General features: G+C 43.7%; 2 non-coding genes across 2 annotated transcripts; one reads left to right on the forward strand and one right to left on the reverse strand.

The window, feature by feature from the left end:
* The first annotated feature begins 11,088 nt into the window (after positions 1–11,088).
* Positions 11,089–11,251, forward strand: LOC126203840 (U1 spliceosomal RNA). Its single transcript, XR_007540393.1, has one exon. It is a non-coding gene; the product is annotated as a U1 spliceosomal RNA (small nuclear RNA).
* A 7,853-nt stretch (positions 11,252–19,104) lies between these two features.
* Positions 19,105–19,178, reverse strand: Trnai-aau (transfer RNA isoleucine (anticodon AAU)). Its single transcript has one exon. It is a non-coding gene; the product is annotated as a tRNA-Ile (tRNA).
* Between the last annotated feature and the right edge of the window lie 6,809 nt (positions 19,179–25,987).

Below are 25,987 nucleotides of genomic sequence, written 5' to 3' on the forward strand. Positions count from 1 at the left end.
TACCAGGCCGCCTGTTCCCTTATCTTGATGTCCAGATGGCAGAGCCCCATTATGACTAATAGGGCCCCCCCCTGGAGATGTTCTGTAAGCACCGACAGCTCTTAGTAGCATGCTTCTCTGGACCCTTCTCACTGCCATGGCGGGCACTACGCTCGTGAGCCTGTGCGCCCAGACTCCCGAGCCGTAACCCACGACTGAAGTTAGGATGCTGTTGTGATATAGTCTGATTAAGTGTGGAGGAAGATGGAATCTTTTATGACCTATTGAGATGAGATTGTTTATTATCTGAAGGGCTCTCTGGGTGACGGTATCAATGTGCTTGCCGAAACTCCACCTCTCATCAATGATGACTCCTAGGTAGCGTGTCTCGCGTCGTCTAAGAACTGGTGAACCGTCTATCCTGACAGTCGGATTTCTAATGAGATGTCCTTTTAGCAGGAGGTAAGTAGATTTGCTGGGCGATACATTTTCTAAGTGTCCTGCCAATGAAACGCACACATCCGTGCCCGAGGCAGGATTCGAACCTGCGACCGTAGCGGTCGCGCGGTTCCAGACTGTAGCGCCTAGAACCGCTCGGCCACTCCGGCCGGATAATGTATTACAGTGTATTCCAACACATCGTCGTCCTTTGAGTTTCTGCATTATCATAATCAGGTGCTTCATCTCCGGAAATCGGAGCTCGTTTGCTGCCGCTCTGGAGTGTAAGGTTTGTCCAGACCCTCCTGATGGCGGCGCCTGCATAATACCTGGATAATTCTCTTCAAAAATTTGCGTGAGAGATTGTGTTTCATTTATGTGGTAGAGTATCCAGACATTGTGTCCAGTGACATACAATAAACAATTGAAAACAATACGCTGCCATTTCTTCCAGAGAAGGGCAGCACGAGTGGTTACAAGTTTGTTTGACCGGTGGGAAAGTGTTACATGGATGCTGAGAAGAAACTCAAGTGGCAAACTCTTGAAGATAGAAGCAAACTATTCTGAGAAAGTCTACTTACAGATTTTTTAGAACCAGCTTTAAATTGTGACTCTAGGAAAAACTACAACCCCCTACTCATCGCTCTCATAGGGATCATGAGGACAAGATTTAATTAATTAAAGCAGACAAAGAGGCATTCAAATAATCGTTCTTCCCGCGCTCCATACGTGAATGGAACGGGAAGAAACCGTAATAACTGATACAATGGAACAGTGGTCTCCATAAAATAGATGTACATCTACATGCAGAGTAGGTCACACGAATACTAATAAAACGAGACATTTGTTAAAATTAATTCCCTCTGCAAGCTGTGACTGCTGCTCACCGATGAGGACATCGTACACTATTAACACACAATCATCCAGTAAGTTGTACTGTACAGTATTTTAAAACTTGCTGGACTATTTTTCTCTCAGAGTAGCTCCCAGTTCCATGAATAGTTCCACTGCGAAATATCTTCGCCATAACCTTTTGACCTACACGTGTAGTAATGGTGATTATATTGAATATACTCATTTTATTTATGTAAACTGAAATGTTTCAATATATTCCAGTTTTACAATTAAGCTTCAGTTTTACAATTTAACCTTAAGAGGAATAAATAAAATAAAAAAAGTTGGCAGCAGCAAGAATCGAATCCAACCCGATTTCCCACTCAATAAGCTTGACCACTTTTTTTCTTCTTTCTTTTGATTTTGTTCGATATAGTTTGTTGTTTGGTCTGGGCTGACGTCACAAGACATCCGTTCAAGTTGATCGTTGATTCCTTGACTCAGTTTTGTTTTTAATTACAGACAGCACGCATCCCTTTACTGTGTCAAATAGAGCTGAGCAGCCGGCCGCCCAGGCGTGTGTCCCGGGGGCCCGCGCAAAATGTATTGCTCCGTGGGGGGGATCGAACCCACGACCTTCGCGTTATTAGCACGACGCTCTAACCAACTTTTTTTGTTTTTATTATTTATTTATTTATTTGCAATAAAGATCACTCTGTCAAAAGGAACATGTAGATCATTTCATCGTATAGTATGTGCATTACATATTGAGTGGTGAGAGAAGCGTGAGGTTCATTATCAGCTGTCAATGTGCACACCGACTGCACCCGCCACATCCCAACTGCGTGGGGGGGTCGAGGAAGACTGCCTGAAGATAGTTGGCAAAGGTTTTCCGATAGTGTGACCATCTATGAACCTCATTGTGGGATTGTGGGCTTGCTGCAAGAAATACCAGAAGTCAAGACGCGACTTGGCAGCATCCCCATAGAGGTACGCGATCGTCCAACCTTTGACCCAGATGACTGACTGTGATTTAGTCGCCGGAAAGTAGTCACTCTCCGGATGTAAGAAGGAAGCGGGGTCACACGTAGGTAGCAAGCCACCATCTGTCTTCCTAGGAGCCAGACGTCCTCCGCCGCGATACAAGTTAAGCGGTGATGGTCGTCATCCACTTGGCGACATTTCGGGCATAGTGGAGTGTCCACTAGTCCAATTGCATGGAGCCGTTGGTTGGTGTTGAACTTGCCACGGACGACAGAGAACCATAGTGCCCGAACGAAGGTAGGAAGTAATTTTTGGTGCACATGTCGCCAAATCTTCGGCCAATGCAACCTGGGGTGTTTGAATTCAATGACATTACGACTTATCCGTCGTAGCAGCCAAACATAAAAATCCTTCGCGCATGGCGGTCTCGTGCGCGGAAGCTCGTCTCTGATATAACTAAGTTCCACGATAAATGTTGATACATGCGCAAAATGTGGCGTAATGTTGCCCACCGCCACCGGAGGTGTGAGGGACGCTGGAACCAGGAGATCCAGTAGGCGGGATGTAAGGGAATCACGTCCGCTACGCCATTGCTTGTACATCGTGGCTAGAAGGAGCGCCGTCGCTCGCGCTCGGCAGTGTACATTCGTAAGTCCGAGTCCCCCCCCCCCCCCCCTTGTCCGTAGGGAGCGTGAGCGTTTCGTATCGCACCTTGAGGGGCGATCCAATCATCACAAAATGGCCTAGTGCTGATTGAAGTCGACGTCCGAGCATGAGTGGTAGGGGCAGGATCTGCGAAATATGCACCATTCGAGAAACCACATAAGTGTTCAGATACTCGACTCGCTGGAAAGGATCAAGGCGCCGTAGGAGAGGTTGTCGGATCATGGTACGTGTTGTCTGTAAAATACGTCGGTAGTTAACTGCCGCAGTATGTTTTACAGATGAGGTAAAGTCTATGCCGAGATAGCGGAATCGTTGCACATAAGGAAACGGACTGATTTCTTCCGGCGTAAGGCCCCTTCCAACTGGCATTGCCGCCGATTTGTTCATGTTCACTGCACTACCCGCCGTCACACTGTGGTCCAACAACAGTTCAAGGACCGTCTTCACCTCTTCCTCAGAACGAACGAGCAGCAGGAGGTCGTCCGCATAGGCACGACATTTGAAGGTGTAGCCCCGTAGTTCCATCCCAGAAAGAGAATTGGTTAGCCTCCCAATTAATGGTTCCAACGCTATCGCGAACAGCAGCATCGAAAGAGGGCAGCCCTGGCGAATGGATCGTCGAATTTGAATGGGCCCTGCTATACGCCCATTAACCTGTACCAAGGATTGTGCGCCCCCATAAATCCTTCTAATGAGACCAGTAAAACGGCTTGGAAATCCCATTTGTTCCAGCACAGCGTACAGATAGTTGTGGCGCACCTTATCAAAAGCACTGTCAAAATCAACCGCCACCATCGCTGCTTTAAGCCGGCACTCCTCCGCCAGCGCTATCACATCACGGCATTCGCCAGTAGCTGTTTGCACATTGACCGATCCACCCGGTGTCGTCTGTTCTGGAGAGAGAACGCTACGAATTAAAATGCGACATCGGGACGCTAGCAACCGTGCAAAGATCTTATAGTCGGCATTAAGCAGGGTGATGGGGCGATAATGTGTGACCGTAATTCCTGGCTTCGGTTTATGTACTGGCACCAAGACGCCTTCCATAAAAGCCGGTGGAATAAGCGCATCGGAATTTAACATCTCGTTGTACATTTCCGTCCATCGCGGTGCCATTTCGTTGCGAAATTCTCGATAAAATTCAGCACGAAGCCCATCAATGCCTGGGGACCGATTCAACGCACCTTGTGCGATCGCATCATGTACTTCCTCACAGCTAATGGCTTCCAGCAAGGTTCCCGCGGCTTCCACTGTCAGTGTACGGGAGACGTACGTGGCTATACGGTCGAGGTCATCGACAGGGGCTGCTTCTGCCCGATAGACGTGTTGGTAATGGTCGACGAATGCAGAGACAATGTCCGCTTGACGCGTCACTCTTCAGTCTTCGCGGGTAATTAATTCCCGTACCAAAACGCGTCGTCGGTGCTTTCGTTCATTCACGACGTGGTGCATGGAAGGAATCTCGTGCATTATCGTATCGTGACATCTGCCGCGCACCATGGTTCCATGAAGATGTTTCCGAGCTAAAGCCACTAGTTTAGCTTTTATCCTTTTGCGTTCGATCCAGATGTCCTGTCCCGGCGGACCATCATCCAGGTCGCGCATTGCTGCAAAATAAAAGTCGGTCGTACGGCGGCGCCATTCTGCCATCTCTGAGCACTATGGGACTTAACATCTATGTTCATCAGTCTCTGCCATCTCCCTGCTATATGAGATGAACGTACGGCGAAGCGCCGGTTTAGTACAAGTCAGCCACCAATCAAGCATCGTCGTATACCTTCCAACCCTTCGCTCGCACATCGTCCATGTCTAAGGATCCGTTGACGGCATTCAGGATCATGTAGATGTTGAGTGTTTAGTTTCCACGGGGCCTTACTGTTCTACACCTCTCTACGGGGAAGAAGCACCGTACAGATGTAAGCGCTGTGATCGGGAAATGCCAATGGCCAGCGTTCAGCGTCCTGGACATCATTTGCATGAGCCCGTGAGATATAAATGCGATCTAATCTGCTCGCCGAATGACTTGTCACATAGGTGTGTCCCGGTGCATCTCCATGTCGTAATTCCCACGTGTCACTAAGTACAAGGTCGTTGACAACGATTCGCAACTCCTGGCTGATGTTTGCTTGCGGCCATTGGTCTTTCTGGCTGAGAACACAGTTGAAATATCCAGGAATTATTACACATTCATAACGTCCATGGAATAGTGGGGCAATGTCGTCTGCATAAAATCGCGCCCTTTCCCGCCGCCGATTATTTCCCGACGGTGCATAAAGATTGATGATGCGTGTCCCAAAAGTCGTGAAAGCCATTCCCCTGGCCGACGGAAGATAACACACGTTTTCCACTGGGAAGCCATCTCGCACGTAAACTGCCACCCCACTCCCATTGTGATCTCCATGTGACGAATAGGACTGGTAGCCTGCGATGTATGGGAGTGCAGCTATGTGGACTTCCTGCAGCAAAGCAATATCCACATAAGATGCCCAAATCGTTTCCTTCAGTAGGTGTATTTTGGCCGGTGAACGCACGTCATTTATATTTAATGTCGCAATACGGTTCGCATGGCGTTGAAGCCCACTCTGTAGAGGCGCAACATCTCCCTGCATCGGCGCTGGGGGCTGGATTAGAAGACGTTCTCTCGCCCCTCTCCCTTCACCTTCGGCAATTATTAGGCCGTCTTCGTGAGTGCCGGCTGCCTCTGTATGACGTCCGGCGCCTCCTCAATATCGTCATACCACATCTTTTCAGGCTGTGATATATTCGTGTCCATAGCCACAGCATCTGCGTCTGGAGAGCCAACTGACTGTGATTCCTCCTCAGCATCACCACGTCCCGGTACCGTCAATGTGACAGACCGCTGTGGGTCTGATCGAACAGTTCCCATTGCCTCATCCTGTTTCGTAGAGGCTGCTGTGTCGTCTTGGTCCACAGGCACATCGTCGTCGGGGCAAGGGGAGTCATCCCGAGGAGATGTCGTGCGACGCCGCCGTTTCCTCCGTTTCGGGGAACGTTGTTTGCGTGATCTTCCTTCCGTGTCCTCAGATTGTAGGGAATCACGGCTGCCCGACAGAAAAGCATCCGTAGGAACTGGAAGTGGTCGAGTCCCATCGTTGTACTTGGCGGGGGTGCGTTGAAACTGATGTTGTCGTCTCAGAGTGCGTTCCAGACGGAACAGCATCCGTAGTGACTGGAACTGCTTCGTGTACTATCGGTGTGCTTGGTGGGAGTTCGGTCTCATCTGATGTTGTCGCCGTAGATTGTATGCTCGATGGAGCTGCATCCTCTGTCATTCCGACGTCTGCGACTAGGTTTCGGAGAGTACCGTCTTGATCTTCCACCGGAGCTGTGTCCTTTCGGTCATCAGCGGACGCAGTGAGGGCTTTGCAATAGGTGATCGGTAGTACTGTCATCGCCGGCGACGGCTCCCGCACATCTGAAGGCAGTTGCGTAATCCGCCGTTGCATACAGTTCGACCTGAGGTGTCCCTCCTGGCCACAGCCAGAACATGTACGTGGTTGACCATCGTAAATCACCACCGCCCGACAACCACCAATTGTCAGATAAGACGGTACATGCTTCTGAAGATCAATAGTGATCTGCCGCACTCCGTTAAGAACGGGGTACGTGGCGAATTGTGTCCAGCGTTCTGCCGTGTGACCATGTACCGTGCCGTATGGCTTAAAAGCCTCGATAACTTCTTCAGCCGGGAGCTCAAATGGCAGCTCAAAAACACGTATTGTCCGTACACCCAGACCAGCATGTTCTACAGTTACCGTGCCGACATTCCCGTTACTACGGCAAAATCGGAGACCTGCTTTTGTCGCCTGTAGACTTCTCTCACACGCCGCGTCATTTACCATCTTAACATACACCGTGGGACTGATGATGGACAGGTGAATTCCGACAATATCGTTTGGCGCTATCTTGACTTCCTCTCGAATGAATCGTTCCACTGCTAAAGCCTTTGGTCGTTCGTAGTCTTTGCAGAAATTGAATCGTAATGTAGTTTTCCTGTACTTGTTCGCCATGATCGTTGTTACTAGCCCGCGCGCAGACCAAGTCCACAAATAAACAAACACTCGCACACGCCGCACAGGCGGAAGTATCGGACCTCCGCTTCGCACGGCCGGTAGCGCCGAACTGTGTCAACTAGACTTGGCCACTGTTTCTATGTTTCGATATAGTGTATCGATACGTGGAACTGTTTCAGTGTTTCGGAACGGCTGTGGTTCACTGTTTCGAAACAGTGGTGTTTCATTCCGCCCCTGTCTCGGATATCCGGACCAGATTCGATCTCGAGCCAGACACAGAAACTGTATCGTTGTTTCAAAATAAGGCTGTTTCAGTCCACCTGTGCTTGGAACGGACTGATTGTATCGAAACAGTGATGTTTCATTCCGCTCTGTGTCGGACGAGATTCGGGCTCGGCACAGGTACTGAAACACAACATACCACTTCGTGAAACACTTTCAAGAGTGTCGAAATCGTTTTGACAAGCAATAGCATGAAGCTTAAGATATCCGAAAATAAAGCTTCGTTTCTAGATGACTGTCCTATCCCGAAATGGCGTAACATTTGCTTTATAAACATTAACCAAACAATAAAACAACGCATACTATTCACATTCAAAATAATAAATATGTGAAAATCATTCAGTTAAATTACACTTTTTTTTATAACATACGTTTCTCTGTTCAAGTACAGTAATTATGTTAAGAAACGCAAGTAAGACTAGAACATTTTGAATAAAAAAAAAGGCGTAGAGTGACAGTTATTATACATATACATAAATTTAATGTAGGTATAATTGCAAGCAATCTGTTTGACATATCACTGATGGTGTAATGGTGAACGGGAAGGGCTGGGAAGCATGGTGAATTTGTAGTAACGGTTCGAAACACTTTGAAAGACAAAAATTTTGTTATTTATTCGAATTATTTGGCATTATTTGTGAGTCTGTAGTCACTGTGCCTATTATCCACAATGATTCTCTTTGTGTGCATGGGAATTAGCAGGATGGGTATATTCCCATACTAGCGGAACGTGGGAATCCCAGTAGCATATCCGTTGTTTCTGCAGTTCGCTCCCACCTCCAGTTCCGTTCGTGGTGGTTCTACTGTCTTCAGCTATGGCTGTCCTCAGCCAAGTATGAAAGTCACACGACACGAAAGCAGCGCATTTGCTGCATGAAATACGAAACTGCCAAGACGCCTAAGTGATAGTTTCATACTTTCTGCGATGATTAGCGCTCTCGCACCTCATTTGTGTTTATGTGGACATACCTATACAGTAGACATTCAAGATGATAAAATGTCTAGGTTTATTAGATTACAAAACACAAACTGTTTCACTGTTTCGAAACAGCGTATCGAAACATTAATTGTACTGTTTGATTTGTTTCGAAACAGTTACGTGTTTCAGTTTGCCCATCTCTACTCGACAGTACACGATTGACGCACGTGGCTCGGCATTGTACAGTAACGTTATAGGTGTGGTGTGTTGTTAATGCCGCGTATTGTTAGTGTTTGCTGAAATGGATAGTCATCGCGCAAGAGTATGCTCAGAGGGAAAAGTGTTGATAAATAACGTAGTTTAGTTCTGTCGGGAAGCACAGCCGCAGAAGGGAGAGTGTAAGGAGAGTGTGCAATGTGAACGTGAGACGGAGTGGTCAGAAAATTGTGACACCAATAAAGAAAAGACTGAGGAAGAAAACGAAGTGTTTCAACGACTTTGATAAGTGTTTTTAGTGAAAAGAAAGTTCTTATAATACTACGACGTTAGAAAAAACCACCCGTCGAAAATTTTAAATTTAGGTGAATGATGATTAATTTTACAGGGAAACGAATAACTTAAAGAAAATTTTCAAAGATTTGGGGTTTCGTTTTTCAAACAAATGTAGAAACAGAAAAAGATAATTATTAGGTTGAAAGGGTAACACATCTTCTCGTAAAGCAGATATACAAAAATTGACCGACTCGGCATAAAATTCCGTTTGGTGTGGATTTAACACGATACGAACTTTAGGAAATGGCGAAATGTTACAAGCCCGAGGTAGAATATGTAGTAGAAGCAGTACTGAAAGAATCGGATATAAGTTTAACGCCTTCCACCAAACAATCAAACTTATCTGGAATTGAAGAAGCCGGCCGAAGTGGCCGTGCGGTTAAAGGCGCTGCAGTCTGGAACCGCAAGACCGCTACGGTCGCAGGTTCGAATCCTGCCTCGGGCATGGATGTTTGTGATGTCCTTAGGTTAGTTAGGTTTAACTAGTTCTAAGTTCTAGGGGACTAATGACCTCAGCAGTTGAGTCCCATAGTGCTCAGAGCCATTTGATTTTTGAATTTAAGAAACAGAAAATGTCATCGAACAATGTCAGCAGCGTTATTCCCAACTGAAACATATGACTACGGCTGCAATACCGAGCGTTACGAAAAACGACGAATACCGGCATAGATACGCACTGATGGACGAAGCTACTAAGAGCGTGATTTTCGACTAGAATCAGACATTGCCGGCGAAGTTTCGTCGCGTGGCTCTGAGAGCGTATCAACGAGGCTGATTCAGACTCGACAGACAGCTGCTTCGGACATCGGCAACAGCTCTACTGAGTCGGCAGAGGCGGCAGAATTGTTTGGAGCAGAGCTAGATGTTCAGCCGTCGAATATAGATTAAAGGTAATGTGCACGTTCACTATGCAGCTTCTCGCCACATAACGTTTTACGTATTAACTGTTTGATTATAAAAGAAATTTTATTTTCCCACACGTGTCTGTAAAAGGACATGTGTGTTTATAGCAAATACAATTTATGTTTCTTCGCCTATCTCAGATACTAGATCGTACATACAATAATTCAAATTTATTTTCATTTTTAAGCTTTCCTGTAGGAAATTGTATTAATAGCTAATGTAGTTTTATCTGCTACACGCCCAGCTCAAGGTATTGGATCGTAAAACAACAGTTTTATTTAAATTTCGTACGCTTCTATGTAGGAGAATGTGTTAAATAACAAATGCATACACGTTTGCTTCAATTATTAGATCGTAACACAAGTTTTTTGCTGGTTTCCTACGCTTTCTTGTAGAAGCATATATTAAGAGCAAATATACGATTGCCGGCCGAAGTGGCCGTGCGGTTAAAGGCGCTGCAGTCTGGAACCGCAAGACCGCTACGGTCGCAGGTTCGAATCCTGCCTCAGGCATGGATGTTTGTGATGTCCTTAGGTTAGTTAGGTTTAACTAGTTCTAAGTTCTAGGGGACTAATGACCTCAGCAGTTGAGTCCCATAGTGCTCAGAGCCATTTTTTGAAATATACGATTATATCCTACACACACTTGCATTTATGTGTCTTCTGCCTGTCTTGCAGCAAGTTCGCCCTGTATGTGGTCTCATCTTCATTTTACATCATTCCGTAAGATCCTCTGCAGCTATGCAGTGAAAGCATTTGTGAAAGTTAATGGAATGAGTGCAGTTTTTATCTTTAACAACTTAACACCTGATGTGTTAATGTATTTAATTTGAACTTTGTACGAAAAACTTCGTAACTATAACGTAGCTTTATTGTTCGAACGTAAAACAACAGTTTCATTTTCCTATTGTTCATTTCGATTGTTTTCTGCACAGGAATATGTTAACAGAATGTTTGTTTATCTGTTGCACGAATATCAAGTACTGTTGCGTTTTGTTTTTGATTTATAACAACAAATAGCAGAACACGTCAACAGTTCGCAGAACTATTTGCTAAAACGGCAATTGTAAACTGAACAGGTAGAACAGTCATCTTGGAGCAGCCGAAACAGTTGCACAACAGATACGCTGCCTCTAGCCGCCGAAGTCGGGACCAACTTATCTGCAAATTCATTCGATGGAGGGGGCAGCAAGCGTCGCATGCGCGCTCATGCATCGATTGGAGAGCCATCTGCCGTCGCTGCAGGGAACTACTCGGCCCAATTAGACTGCACGGCTAGGGGCTGTATGAGTATCGTTTCCGTCAAATGGCGTCTTTCAGAGCTGGCAGCCCATTCCTAACAAAATGGAACTTCGTTGGCGGACAAAAAAACATTTTGCTAACGTCTTTGGCTATGTGCCTTGCAGGAGTGGGCACGCGTAATGTGAACAGTGATTCGCGCTCGATTCGTGTGATGCTCACTGTATGTTATAAGATAGTGAGATTTCTCGGTTAAAGCATACTTACCTGGCACAGGGGATACCGTGATCATGAAGGCGGTTCCTCCAGGACGAGGCTCTTCCATTGCACTACGGTTGGGCTGACCCCTGCGATTACCCCTAATGTGGGTAACTCGGGTGCATTATTTTTGGTAGTCGGGACTGCGTTTGCGCAGACCCGGTCATAATATTGTTTAAAACATAGTAATGTAAATGATACTATATGAAGAACCATCACAAGCTGCTGCCCGCCCCACTGTGTTAGCGGGACTAATAGGAACACTGCGCATACGTAATACATTCCGAAGGCACAGCTTCATTCTTTGACATCTGTTCCGATTAATTTACGTCGTGGTAGTAGGGACTGCGTCCGTGCAGATCTGCTAGCGTATTAGTGTCTTGAAACATGTACGGGTTTATTGCGCTAAATACTCTATAGACTCGTGTTCATTTCAAGGCGCGCTTCCTCCGATCGTCCACGGGTTTGAGACGAAAACTGTTCTTCCAAACACGTCGTTGAGGCGATGCTTAGGACATACCGAATTACGCGAATATAATGCGCTATCGAAAGTAATGCGCACCCGTATTTTAAAAATTAAATTAACAAAAAAAAAAAAGGAATTTTGTCACATCACTGCTAGGGTATTTTTGTACAGTTGAAATTTATTTTACAATGCTAACTTTACATCAAATAATAGTGAATGTATACATGAACTACAAAAAACAACAATAATTTATTTTTAAGTTGCCCATTACGGTAATAAGAGACATTTTTACTATTAAAAAAGAACGCCCAACTTCGTTACCTACATGACATACAAAGCAACATACTGTAAATTACAGGCTTTACTCATCATTATTCACTAATCTCCTCATTACTGGAATCCTCGGAAAAGTCTGCATCGGAAATGGATTCATTTCCTCCTTCCCCATCATCCTCGGTGTCGTTCCAGAGCCCATCATCTTCACTGACATCCAGAGTATTTGAAATACAGCAATTCTTGACTGATTTTATTAAGATCATTGGTGCTTCAGTGCATTTCCAGGCAGCCGAAACCCAGTGTGCAATAATTTAGGGTGCTGCACGTTTAATTTTTTCTGTCGGAGTCAGTTCTCAGAGAATGTCAACGCAGTGGCTGGAGACGGCGGTCATTCAGTGATTGTGTGAATGTGTGTGTGCTCTCGTTTTCTGACAAAGGCTATGGCCGAATATTTAGTTGTGAGCGTGTGACTACTTTACTATGTGCTCAGCTATCATCTTTATGGTGAGATGCTACATGTCCTCATTATTTTTGATTCTCAGAGTATTTGCACAAGTTATCTTGGATTGATCACCGCAGTCTCATTTCATCAACACGCTGTCTGTGACTTGTGAATATAGCTGGCCACCTGGCCACACCAGTGGACATCCACGACAGACAAAAACCGCAGGCGATTTCTGCGGGTATCTCTAACAGATCAGGTCTGCCAATCTGAAGCCCGTCATTTCTCACTGATGTGTAGGCCCTGCTTCTTGGATCTAGTCTCACCAATCTGCTGTGGGCTGTGTCTGTTTGTATGTGCCATAATTCGGAGGATTTTCACGATTTACCCGTAGAACCAGGACTGTGGTGCTCCTCGGCAGGCCAGAGGCCACGGGGGATGGATTTCAGAAATTGCGACTGTCTCCCTGCAAGTACATAGTACAATGCAACATTTTATAGACATTTTATTTATTCTAGTACATTTTGGCACTTCAGAAGTAGTTTATATTTCAGAAAGTATGGACGATAACAAGAAGAAAGTTGTAGCAGTCGCTGGCGGTTTGTACGCTATATACTCATACATTTCTCGAAAGAAACATCACACAGTATCCTGTGAAATAATAGATGTAATACAGTGGATAACAACCGACAATAAAGAACAGAGTAGAACCAACATATTATTGTCGGTCACCTATAGTATTGGTTTACACAACTCTTCCGCACCTTATACACTTCTTTCAAGAGGCATACTTTCATCTGAGGTTATTTCTGAAATCAGCAAAGGTATTTTAAATGTGTCTTGCGACTCCAAGAGAATGTGTATTTTTATCACTTAAGTGTGTGTATCAGTTGACTGAAATAAAATAACAGTGGTCTTAATGAAACACTTACACCATTTGGCTTGCTTTCTCCTTCTAAAAATAGTTTGTTATAAAAGATGTTGATGTTAGTACTTACGATTTTTGCTGACACCAGGAAACGCCTCTGCTTGCAAGTTCTTTTTTAGATATTTCGCAATCTGGCATTGCTGTTTCTTGTACCATAGCTGCAAAGACCGATTTAAAATACCTTCAATATGCCCACACAAATGAATTTTTTTCTGAAACTTCCTTTCAAATTTTGTAGCTTAGTTTTTATAACAACACTGAGGTCCATAGTTAGAATACTGTCTAGCAGTTTCTCAATCATCTCTTTGTACGTCATAATTTTTTACATGTTGTGATGTTTACCCTCGCACCATTAATGGCAATTTTGTTTGTTGACATAACCACTGAGATGAAAATACACTTCTTCTCTCGCCTACGGCTAGTTCAAGAAGCCTTGATTGTCCCTAATTTTAAACACTTCTATAGGCAGAGCCATTTGGTTTTCATCATCACTTTTACTTAACCATTGCACAACCTGTACTTTTTATGGTTGCATGTTTAAATCATTATGTAAAATGCTGTGCACACTCTGATTTTATTTTTTCACCTCCTTTATTCATTCCTGTGGGTGAAAATTTCTGGGCCTTCATGGATATTTCAGCCTAAGTGCACTTCCTGTTCCTTCAGAGTTTTTCACCTATAACCTGACTGCATGTGCCGATGGTACAGGATCATTCCATCTAAGTTTGAAATGGTGTTCGCATCTAGCTGCAGCAACACAGTCACCATTTTTGTAAAAGGCCTTCACAGTCACACCATGTTCAGGCCTGCTCCAGTGCTCCATCTCAGCAAATCGTGTACCTACTTGAATCATGAGACAAACATTCAGTGGTTCCAATAATATCATTACACTTTTAGACTAAGCCAAACAGCCCATTTTCTTGTCACACCCTGTATTTTAACACAACAAAGTATAAGAATACTTCATTTACCCACTTCTTTTTGTTAGTGTTTACCCGTCTAGGACAAACTCCGCTGTATACAGGAATTGGCACATTTCATTTTATTTAACACTGAGGCCAGATGCCTTGTTGCCGCAGCCGTCAGTTACCCGAGAGAGGGAGGTTGTGTGTATCACATGTCTGTCAATTGTGTTCTTTATGTGACCACATTTTAACTTCTTGCATATCATATTTTCTGAGGTTGAAAATGGGGAACAACCCAGCATTTGCTTAAATAAACAGAGGAACTGCCTAAAAACCCACCTAGTTTGGCTAGTGCACCAGCCATGGTCCTTAAGCCACCACGCAATTTGATCCAGATCTGACTCACCTTCCTGTGTCGCAAGCTGACACACTCTACCACTACAGTATGAGAGGTGACTGAAATGTTCTCAGCCCACGCACGAAATACTCGTCATAGCCGAATGTCAGTTTAGCCACTAATAGTATATTCCTTTGTCAGATTACATACTAAATTTTTCATTAATCTCTTTCTTTTGTTTCAGATATTGGCTTTAGAAGTGTCTAAGGTGTACACATTTTGAAAAATTAGTTAAGATAGCAAGTGTGCAGCCGTGCATTACCTGCTGGAATAGGCCACGAGTGCATAGAGCTTGAGAATGACATTATGGAAACACTATTGCACTGTGAAAAAGTGGGTGGCAGAATTCAAGTGGGGTAACACCTCTTTCCAAGATGCACTCCACCAGTGGAAAACCAGTGAAGGCCAGTACAAAGGAAAATGTCACTGCAATCCAGGATATCATCAAGGCAGACTGGCATGTGACAGAATGCTATATTGCTGAGAGAGTGGACATATCTCAGGAATGTGTAGGATACATCATAAGAGTTGCATTTGACACACACGAGGTCTCATGTTGATGGGTCTCCAGAATGTTGACAGCAGAAAACAAACACCAGAGACACATCATGTCTGCCGAAAACTTGAATCTTTTTGATGCGGATCCTGTCACATTTCTCAAATGTTTTGCGACATTGGATAAAGCATGGTCTCATCACTTTCAACCCAAATCCGAGGTTCAATCGAAACCGCGGAAACGCCCCTCTAAGAAGAACAAGTCAGCCACATCAGCTGGCAAAGTCATCATCTCTATTTTTTGGGATTCAGGGGTGTTATTCTGGCTGAATACCTCAAAAAATGTGTTCTTTGAATGTGAAATGTGTTGGTATGATGACAAAACACATGCTCTTTCATCACATACACATACACCAGTCATTGCAGTGTCTGCCATCGATTTCTATGGCTTTGAAATGCTTCAGTATCCACCTTATTTCCTCCTTCTTGACTCACTCCGACTTTCATCTGTTCCCAAAAGCACAAATAACACCTTTCTGGAACCCATTTTCGATCAGATGGTGTCATGGCTGCAGTGCAGGACTTTTTTTTCCATGCAGAAAGAAACGTTCTATGAGGAGGGTACAATGGGCCTGCAGAATCAGTGGCAAAAGTGTCTAGCCCAAAGGCATGGTATGGGGCTCACAGATTTGGCTCAAACAATGTGAGCAGAATTAGGTAGATGTCCCTTTCAAGTTCCTAGAATATTTTGCCTGAGATTTAATATAAAGTATGAGGGATTTCTGAACAGCAACTGACATATCAGTGCCTTGGCACAGTAGTTCAAATGTATTGACTGGCAGTTTGTCAGCTGTTTGATTCCTGCTGCATTTTATTTTATTCCTCACAATGTTGAACTATTAAATATAGAACAGTTCAGCTTATATATGTAAAATTAATATATTCAATTTAGTTACGATTACTACAGTTGTAAGCCAAAAGACTAGAGTTAGTGGTAAGAAAAGCGAGTATACGAGGGAATTTAGCTTGCAAGTGTATGAAAAAAAAAAAAAAAAAAGAGTTGGGTCTGTAAACGTGATGTTCAGAATGCACTTTTTAATTTCACATTTGTTATTCAGGAACAGTTGTGTATGGGGTACAGTGGTTATTCCCCATTCTGGAGGTGCTGTTACATAATGTAAACTCCCTGAGTTTCTTAATACAACATTCATATAGTTAGATAAATTGAAAATCAGGTACCAGCAAGATGTCTGTCATCATAATATTTAAGCCTCTCCAGGATAATATGGCTAAGGCCGGTATTACACTATCAAATTTCTTTGTCCAATATCTTTGTCAAAGATATTTGATAGTGTAATAGGGACTTTGTCAAATGTCGTCCAATATTTGATCAAATCTAGGGCCTTGCTGTAGATGTGATTAAAGAAATCGCTTGTCTTCTGTTCACTGCAATATGACATGTTACCACATGGAGCGCTAGCATCGCTACATCATTCTGTCGTCTGTAGTGTTTTTATAAACATTGCCGGTAAATACAATTGGTGTGTGCCGACAACTACAAAATTAATAGAGATGTATGAAGCTGATGAGGCGCTTTACAACGTCAGACACCCTGAATACAAAAATAGATTAAGAAGATTCGAGACCTAACCTAGCCTAACCTAACCTAACATAACCCTCTCTTGTAGCAAGGAATCGGAGTGTTACAGTGAGCCTATCTTCTGAAGATGTAGCAGTTCATGAGTGAATATTGTGCTTTGTGATATGAGGATACACTTCACTGAGCATATACAGAAATGTATGCTCATCCATTCTCAAGTAATTAATGCACGACTTGACGTCTTCCACTGTAAGCTCACGTAACAAGTTTTGTTGAATGCTTTTATCGTGTCGTCGTAAAACCCACGGCTTCACCCAGATTAGATTAGTTTTTCTTTCCATAGATCCGTGCTGAGGAGATCCTCGTGGATGTGGAACACATCAATTTTTTTAAAGCTGAAATAAAATACTAATAGTATTAATAAATACATCATTTGTTTCTATTAAAAATTTCGTCAATGGAGTTGGCCACTAGTAAGTCTTTCAGGCTTCTTTTAAACTGATCTTCATTTGTAACTAAATTTTTTATGTTTGCTGGCAAATTATTGAAGATGAGTGTTCCTGAGTAGTTGACCCGTTTTTGAACTAAAGTAAGTGCTTTTAAGTCTTGTGCAGATCATTTTTGTTCCTGGTATTGTATGAATGAACTGAGTTGTTTGTTGGAAAAAGAGATATATTATTTAGGACAAATTTCATTAAGGAGTAAATATACTGAGAGGCAGTAGTTAGTATACCCAGTTCTTTGAAGAGGTTTCTGCAGGGCGTCCGTGAATTTACTCCACAAATAATACGTATTACACGCTTTTGGACTCTTGAAAACTTTTGTTTGACTTTACGATTTACCCCAAAATATTATACCATACGACATTATGGAATGAAAGTAGGCAAAGTACGCAAGCTTTTTCATTTTTATGTTGCCTATGTCTGCTAACACTCGAATTGCAAATACAGATTTGTTAAGGCGCTTCTGCAGTTCTGTGGTGTGCTCCTCCCAACTGAATTTATTATCAAGTTGTAATCCCAGGAATTAAAGACTGACAACCTTGTATGTATGGTTCCTTTTTTCCCCCACATCTTTTCCGCATGTGCACACAATGTAATTGCGGTAAGTGCAACTGCTGCGGTTAATAACAAGTTGTTGTCAGCTAGACTTGGCCACTGTTTCTATGTTTCGATATAGTGTATCGATACGTGGAACTGTTTCAGTGTTTCGGAACGGCTGTGGTTCACTGTTTCGAAACAGTGGTGTTTCATTCCGCCCCTGTCTCGGACAACCGGACCAGATTCGATCTCGAGCCAGACACAGAAACTGTATCGTTGTTTCAAAATAAGGCTGTTTCAGTCCACCTGTGCTTGGAACGGACTCATTGTATCGAAACAGTGATGTTTCATTCCGCTCTGTGTCGGACGAGATTCGGGCTCGGCACAGGTACTGAAACACAATATACCACTTCGTGAAACACTTTCAAGAGTGTCGAAATCTTTTTGACAAGCAATAGCATGAAGCTTAGGATATCCGAAAATAAAGCTTCGTTTCTAGCTGACTGTCCTATCCCGAAATGGCGTAACATCTGCTTTATAAACACTAACCAAACAATAAAACAACGCATACTATTCACATTCAAAATAATAAATATGTGAAAATCATTCAGATAAATTACACTTTTTTTTATAACATACGCTTCTCTGTTCATGTACAGTAATCATATTAAGAAACGCAAGTAAGCCTACAACATTGTGAATAAAAAAAAGGCGTAGAGTGACAGTTATTAGACATATATACAAATTTGATGTAGGTTTAATTGCAAGCAATCTGTTTGACATATCACTGATGGTGTAATGGTGAACGGGAAGGGCTGGGAAGCATGGTGAATTTATAGTAACAGTTCGAAACACTTTGAAAGACAAAATTTTTTTCTGTTATATTTTGTTATTTATTCGAATTATTTGTAAGGCTATAGTCACTGTGCCTATTATCCACAATGATTCCCTTTGTGTGCATGGAAATTAGCAGGATGGGTATATTAACCATACTAACGGAATGTGGGAATCCCAGTAGCATATCCGTTGTTTCTGCAGTTTGCTCCCACCTCCAGTTCCGTTCGTGGTGGTTCTTCTGTCTTTAGCTATGGCTGTCCTCAGCCAATTGAAAAGTATGAAAGTCACACGACACGAAAGCAGCCCATTTGCTGCATGAAATACGAAACTGCCAAGACGCCTAAGTGATAGTTTCATACTTTCTGCGATATGATTAGCGCTCTCGCACCTCATTCGTGTTTATATGGACATACTTATACAGTAGACATTCAAGATGATAAAATGTGTAGGTTTATTAAATTACAAACCACAAACTGTTTCACTGTTTCGAAACAGCGTATCGAAACATTACATTGTACTGTTTCATTTGTTTCGAAACAGTTAGTGTTTCAGTTTGCCCATCTCTAGTGTCAACTAGAGGTGAGCAGCCGGCCGCCCGGGCGTCTGTCCCGGGGGCCCGCGCAAAATGTATTGGCCCGTGGGGGGATCGAACCCGCGACCTTCGCGTTATTAGCACGACGCTCTAACCAACTGAGCTAACGGGCCGCTGCGATCGCTCGCGTACGTAAAGTGCTCACAAAACGTTCTTTATCCTGTACACTTGCTGAATACATTATACCCACTTTCAGAGAAAAATACTGACCCGGTGCAGTGCGCAACGTAACACCCATAGTGCAGCAAGGGATGACGTCACATCAGAGCATGCGCAGTCGAGAACAGGCAGCTGCGTCACTTCTTTGAGTAGATTATAGCGCTGTTGACCGTTTCAGCGCTCGACATTCGTTTCAGGTTACTGCGGAGAGAGCGCTACAAAACGTGTTTACGTCCGTTTTGTGTGCATAACAGCTCTCTATCGAAGAGAAATGGCGTAATTTTACTGCGGTTTCTGGCTCGCATTCGAAGCGAAATTGCATGGTTTGTGTGTACAATGTGCTGTAGCACATCAGCACGGCCTCCATTGCCATTTTATCCATCTTCATGACAAACTTTGAGGATATTTTCCGTTTCATTTCATATGAGTAAAACTGGAATTTATTTTAAAATTTTATGGCTCTTATTTTGATGGCACTCTCAAAGATTAATGTATTTTGTTTATTCATCTACTTATGACGTTCAGTTATGTTTCATATTTTCTAAGGGGACAGTAAACTCTTGAGGATTAGAACAATGAATACTTTTGTGCGCTGTTCCTACAAGACAGATGGTGTGTCATTAATATTTTGTCGGGCCATGTTTCCAATAATTTTCGACGCCTGTTGAGTCATTACGTACCTTGCGTACACAAAAATGCTCCGAATCATTAAAGAGATCACGCAAGAGGCATGACTTGAGAACTACTCAAACCTAACTAATCTAAGGACATTACACACATCCATGCCCAAGGCAGGATTCGAACCTGCGACCGTAGCGGTCGCCCGGTTCCAGACTGTAGCGCCTAGAACCGCTCGGTCACAACGGCCGGCTGTCCGAAGGTTCGTCGTCACAGAGATATTGCTAGTTTGCTGAGTGTGCCACGAACTACGAATGATCAGACGATTTGAGGGAGGAGTGTCGCATAGCATTTGTCCCCCAAAAAGACAGCCAAGGAAGGTAAATGGAAGAGAATGGCCATTAATTGTATTACCGGCAGGAAAATATAACCTGAATATGTTCCTCTTTAAACGATACTGACAGAAAAGTGGGGACCTATCCGACTCAATTCTAATTCCGCGTTCTCACCATATGTTTTGGCATGTGAACATATTCACACTCTTTTAACACACAACATTCTAAATCCTTTTACCCGGTCTCTCTTTGCAGATAAGATCTCCCACTCAGCATCTTCTATCTTCCATTAAATTACAGTATATCTCACTGCCACATCTTCTCTCTCACTTACACTGTCTCCTTTTGTCCTTGTTTCCCACAACCACTGCCTCCACCATACCTCGGAAGATCAAAACTTCTAGGGGAGTCTAACTTACGTTTTCTCCTATGCAAACATGTTGTTCAAATACCTGCATGTTAGAGTTCGCCAGTCTGGAATGATCCAGACCCTCTGAGCCTATGTATGGACGTCACTCATCTCTCATTTTCATTTCCACTAACTCCTCTCTCTTTTTCTACCACTGTTTCTATGTCCATCACTCTTTCCCTTATACTACCCCTGCCTCTCTCTCATCATCATTGTCCCCTCTCTCTTTGGCTCCCACACCTATTGTCTTCATTCATATCTCCTTCTCTTTCACTGCCACTTTGTCTCTCCCACCACTACTTTCTCATCTCTCTTTCTCTCCCACTAGCACTGTCTTCTCTCTCTTCCACCGCCACTATCTCTCTGCTAATCTCCTTCTGCACAAAAAAGTGCAAAGGTGTTCGCGTGCCGAAATTTTTGGTGACGAAGGCCGAATGAAGATGAGGTAGCTGGTTTCCCACTTTTCTGTCAGCGTCTTTTAAAACAGGGGCATATTCGCCTTTTTTGTGCTCGTACAGGAGCACTTTTCACCGTGCCCCTTCTTTTCCCTCCTACAGCGGAATGTACGACTTATGTAAAACTTATTCTGTTCGTGAGAAAAGGTCTGACAGTCTGTTTATATACTTCGACACTTCATACACTTTGACACACATAAGCAACAAATAAGTACATATAATATAAAATTAACACAAAATCGTTAAATTTTTTTGGATACTTTGCTCATAGACCGCAATTTTTGAAAAAGCCCTTCTTATGACTTGTATCTTACAAGAGTAAAAATGTTATTAGAAAAAAATTTACTGAATTTTACATTATTTCCAGTTTTACACAATTTTTGGCAGTGTTAATGCCATTCTTAGCCCATTTTGGTCACCGTAATACTACACAGGATATATTCGCATAGACATGAAGTGCCCGTTATACAAAGACAGTGAGTTATTAAGTGTTGTTAGTGAAAAATACTGATTAAAGACATGGTTCAGTGACCTCAGAATCCTTGCGATGACCCTAGTACCTTTCCATGTGCTCCCTACGTCAGTTAAAATTACATTAACACCTCAGGCCGAATGTTGTTGTCTCTCCATCCCACTCTATTCTGCTACAAGCCCCATCTTTCTGAATCTGATTACTGTATTTGTCTACGACTTTTACCTCCACACTTCCTTCCAGTACTAAATTGGTGATCCCTTGGTGTCTCAATACGTTTTCTATCAACCGATCCCTCGTTTTGGTCAAGTTGTGCCACAAATTTCTTGTCTCCCCAACTCTATCCAGTACTTCTGTACCGCTGCCATTTATTTCCGTTAGATGCAACTATTCATATTCGACAAGACTGCAAATGTTCAACGATGTGTACTTATTACTATGTGTGTTATTAGTATTGTCAGTATAATAATAATAAAAATTATGATTGTTGTTGTTGTGGTCTTCAGTCCAAAGACTGGTTTGATGCAGCACTCCATGCTACTCTATCCTGTGCAAGCCTTTCATCTTTGAGTAACTACTGCAGCCTACATCATTCTGAATCTGCTTACTGTATTCATTTCTTGGTCCCCCTCTACGATTTTTACATCATACGCTTCCCTCCAGTACTAAATTGGTGATGCCTTGATGCCTCAGAATATGCCCTACCAACCGATCCCTTCTTCTAGTCAACTGATGCCACAAATTCCTCTTCTCCCCAATTCTATTCAGTACCTGATATACCCACTTGATCTTCAGCATTCTTCTGTAACACCACATTTCAAAAGCTTCTATTCTCTTCTTGTCTACGCTGTTTGTCGTCCACGTTTCACTTCCATACATGACTACACTACAGACAAATACCTTCAGGAAAGACTTCCTAACACTTAAATCTATATGCGATGTTAACAAATTTCTCTTCTTCAGAAATGTTTTTCTTACCTTTGCCAGTCTACATTTTATATCACCTCTACTTCGTCTATCATCAGTTATTTTGCTATTAAAATAGCAAAACACATCTACTACTTTCCTAATCTAATTTCCTCAGCATCAACTGATTTAATTCGACTACATTCCATTATCTTTTTTTTGCTATTGTTGATGTTCATCTAATATCCTATCTTGAAGACACTGTCCATTCCACTCAGTTGCTCCTCCAAGTTCTTTGCTGTCTCTAACAGAATTACGATGTTATCGGCAAACCTCAATATTTCTTCTCCGTGAACATTAATTCCTATTACAAAGTTTTATTTGGGTTGCTTAACTGCTTGCAAAATGTACATACTGAACAACATCTGGGATGGATTACAACCCTCCCTTCTCGATCATTGCTTGTCTTTCATGGCCCTTGATTCTTATAACTGTCATACAGGTTCTAAGTAGCCTATGGCTTCCTATATTTCGCCCCTGCTACGTTCAGAATTTCAAAGGGAGTATTCTAGGCAACATTGTCAAAAGCTTCTTTAAGTCTACAAATGCTATAACGTTGGTTTGCCTTTCCTTAAGCTATCTTCTAAGCTAAGTTGTAGGATCAGTATTGGCTCTCGTGTTCTTACATTTCTCCAAATCCAAACTGATCTTTCCCAAGGTCGTCGTCTACTGGTTTTTCCAGTCTTCTGTAAAGAGTTCGTATTAGTATTTTGCAACCATGACTCATTATACTGACAGCTCGGTAATTCTCACACCTGTCAGCAATTGCTTCAATCTACATCTACATCTATATGATTACTCTGCTCTTCACAATAAAGTGCATGGCAGAGGGTTCAATGAACCAGCTTCAAGCAGTCTCTCTACCGTTCCACTCTCGAACGGCGTGCAGGAAAAACGAGCACTTAAATTTTTCTGTGTGAGCCCTGATTTCTCTTATTTTAATGTGATGATCATTTTTCCCTATGTAGGTGGGTGCCAACAAAATGTTTTCGCAGCCGGAAGAGAAAACTGGTGATTGAAATTTCATGTGAAGATCCCGTCGCAACGAAGAACACCTTTGCGCTATCTCCCCTATTTCGCGATGATACAAAACGAGTTGCCCTTCTGTCTGTTTCCATTGTTTATATAGTAGCTATTTCCAACTGTTGGGGTCTATGTCAGATGCAAGTTCTCTTGCAACAGGTTGTCATAACTCTAAAACAAAATACACTCCTGGCAATGGAAAAAAGAACACATTGACACCGGTGTGTCAGACCCACCATACTTGCTCCGGACACTGCGAGAGGGCTGTACAAGCAATGATCACACTTACGGCACAGCGGACACACCAGGAACCGCGGTGTTGGCCGTCGAATGGCGCTAGCTGCGCAGCATTTGTGCACCGCCGCCGTCAGTGTCAGCCAGTTTGCCGTGGTATACGGAGCTCCATCGCAGTCTTTAACACTGGTAGCATGCCGCGACAGCGTGGACGTGAACCGTATGTGCAGTTGACGGACTTTGAGCGAGGGCGTATAGTGGGCATGCGGTAGGCCGGGTGGACGTACCGCCGAATTGCTCAACACGTGGGGCGTGAGGTCTCCACAGTACATCGATGTTGTCGCCAGTGGTCGGCGGAAGGTGCACGTGCCCGTCGACCTGGGACCGGACCGCAGCGACGCACGGATGCACGCCAAGACCGTAGGATCCTACGCAGTGCCGTAGGGGACCGCACCGCCACTTCCCAGCAAATTAGGGACACTGTTGCTCCTGGGGTATCGGCGAGGACCATTCGCAACCGTCTCCACGAAGCTGGGCTACGGTCCCGCACACCGTTAGGCCGTCTTCCGCTCACGCCCCAACATCGTGCAGCCCGCCTCCAGTGGTGTCGCGACAGGCGTGAATGGAGGGACGAATGGAGACGTGTCGTCTTCAGCGATGAGAGTCGCTTCTGCCTTGGTGCCAATGATGGTCGTATGCGTGTTTGGCGCCGTGCAGGTGAGCGCCACAATCAGGACTGCATACGACCGAGGCACACAGGGCCAACACCCGGCATCATGGTGTGGGGAGCGATCTCCTACACTGGCCGTACACCACTGGTGATCGTCGAGGGGACACTGAATAGTGCACGGTACATCCAAACCGTCATCGAACCCATCGTTCTACCATTCCTAGACCGGCAAGGGAACTTGCTGTTCCAACAGGACAATGCACGTCCGCATGTATCCCGTGCCACCCAACGTGCTCTAGAAGGTGTAAGTCAACTACCCTGGCCAGCAAGATCTCCGGATCTGTCCCCCATTGAGCATGTTTGGGACTGGATGAAGCGTCGTCTCACGCGGTCTGCACGTCCAGCACGAACGCTGGTCCAACTGAGGCGCCAGGTGGAAATGGCATGGCAAGCCGTTCCACAGGACTACATCCAGCATCTCTACGATCGTCTCCATGGGAGAATAGCAGCCTGCATTGCTGCGAAAGGTGGATATACACTGTACTAGTGCCGACATTGTGCATGCTCTGTTGCCTGTGTCTATGTGCCTGTGGTTCTGTCAGTGTGATCATGTGATGTATCTGACCCCAGGAATGTGTCAGTAAAGTTTCCCCTTCCTGGGACAATGAATTCACGGTGTTCTTATTTCAATTTCCAGGAGTGTATAAAGAAAGCGTGGTTAGACGTGAAAGGGAATCTAATTGCTCTTATCTTGTCAGGATAAATAAATAAACAATGAACGACAAGAGAGTGAATTACAAAATCTGGTGATGGATGCAATCCGAAGAAGTAGCTTTGTGGTGGTTCAGGCATAACAGCAACACAGTGGTGCCGATGAGTGATGTCACAGACAGGACACATGAGAAACGAGCTTATTTGGTACATATATCTGAGGAAACAAGAGAAAAAGGAAGACGGCTTTAAAAAATGTCATATTGGAAGCATCCAGGAAGAAAATGACTAACGATGAGAAAAAGAAGCCAGGAATAGATGGCAGCTAAAACAAATATAGACGAACGATGAGGCGTTTTGAGTGGTGGGTGAGAGACATGTCGAAAGCACGAAGTGATCCACCTGAAGAAATACGGTTCTACGATGCTTTATCAGTGGTGGCTTCAGAACTCTGCGTCTATTTATGTGTTTACCTGTTAGATAAACATACTGTAATCAGCCACATTTTTCGTCGAATGAGCAATTTATTTTTTGTAACTAATTTCGGGCCTAAGCCAATTTTTTGAAAGCAAAATACATTTCTTGTGCAGATTTTACACTTTCACTTGAAGACAGTGTTCTATGCATGAAATGGCACAGAACACACATTACTTACTATATGGCATGTTGAAGCGACTACGTTGTACTCACTTTTGTCTTGTGGTTGTGCGAAGTGTGCTGGTAGCCATATTTCTGTTTTTCGTGAGTATGTATCGCACATAGCACAATATGTGTAAGAATAAAGCAAATGTGCGTGCCTGCAGTTTCTCGTGCCCTCGTGTGCGTTGATCTGCAACAAAGGATTCTCGCTGTCTTGGGGGAAGTCCCGAC

Source organism: Schistocerca nitens, chromosome 1 (assembly GCF_023898315.1).
Source record: "Schistocerca nitens isolate TAMUIC-IGC-003100 chromosome 1, iqSchNite1.1, whole genome shotgun sequence".
In the NCBI taxonomy this organism is placed as follows: domain Eukaryota; kingdom Metazoa; phylum Arthropoda; class Insecta; order Orthoptera; family Acrididae; genus Schistocerca; species Schistocerca nitens.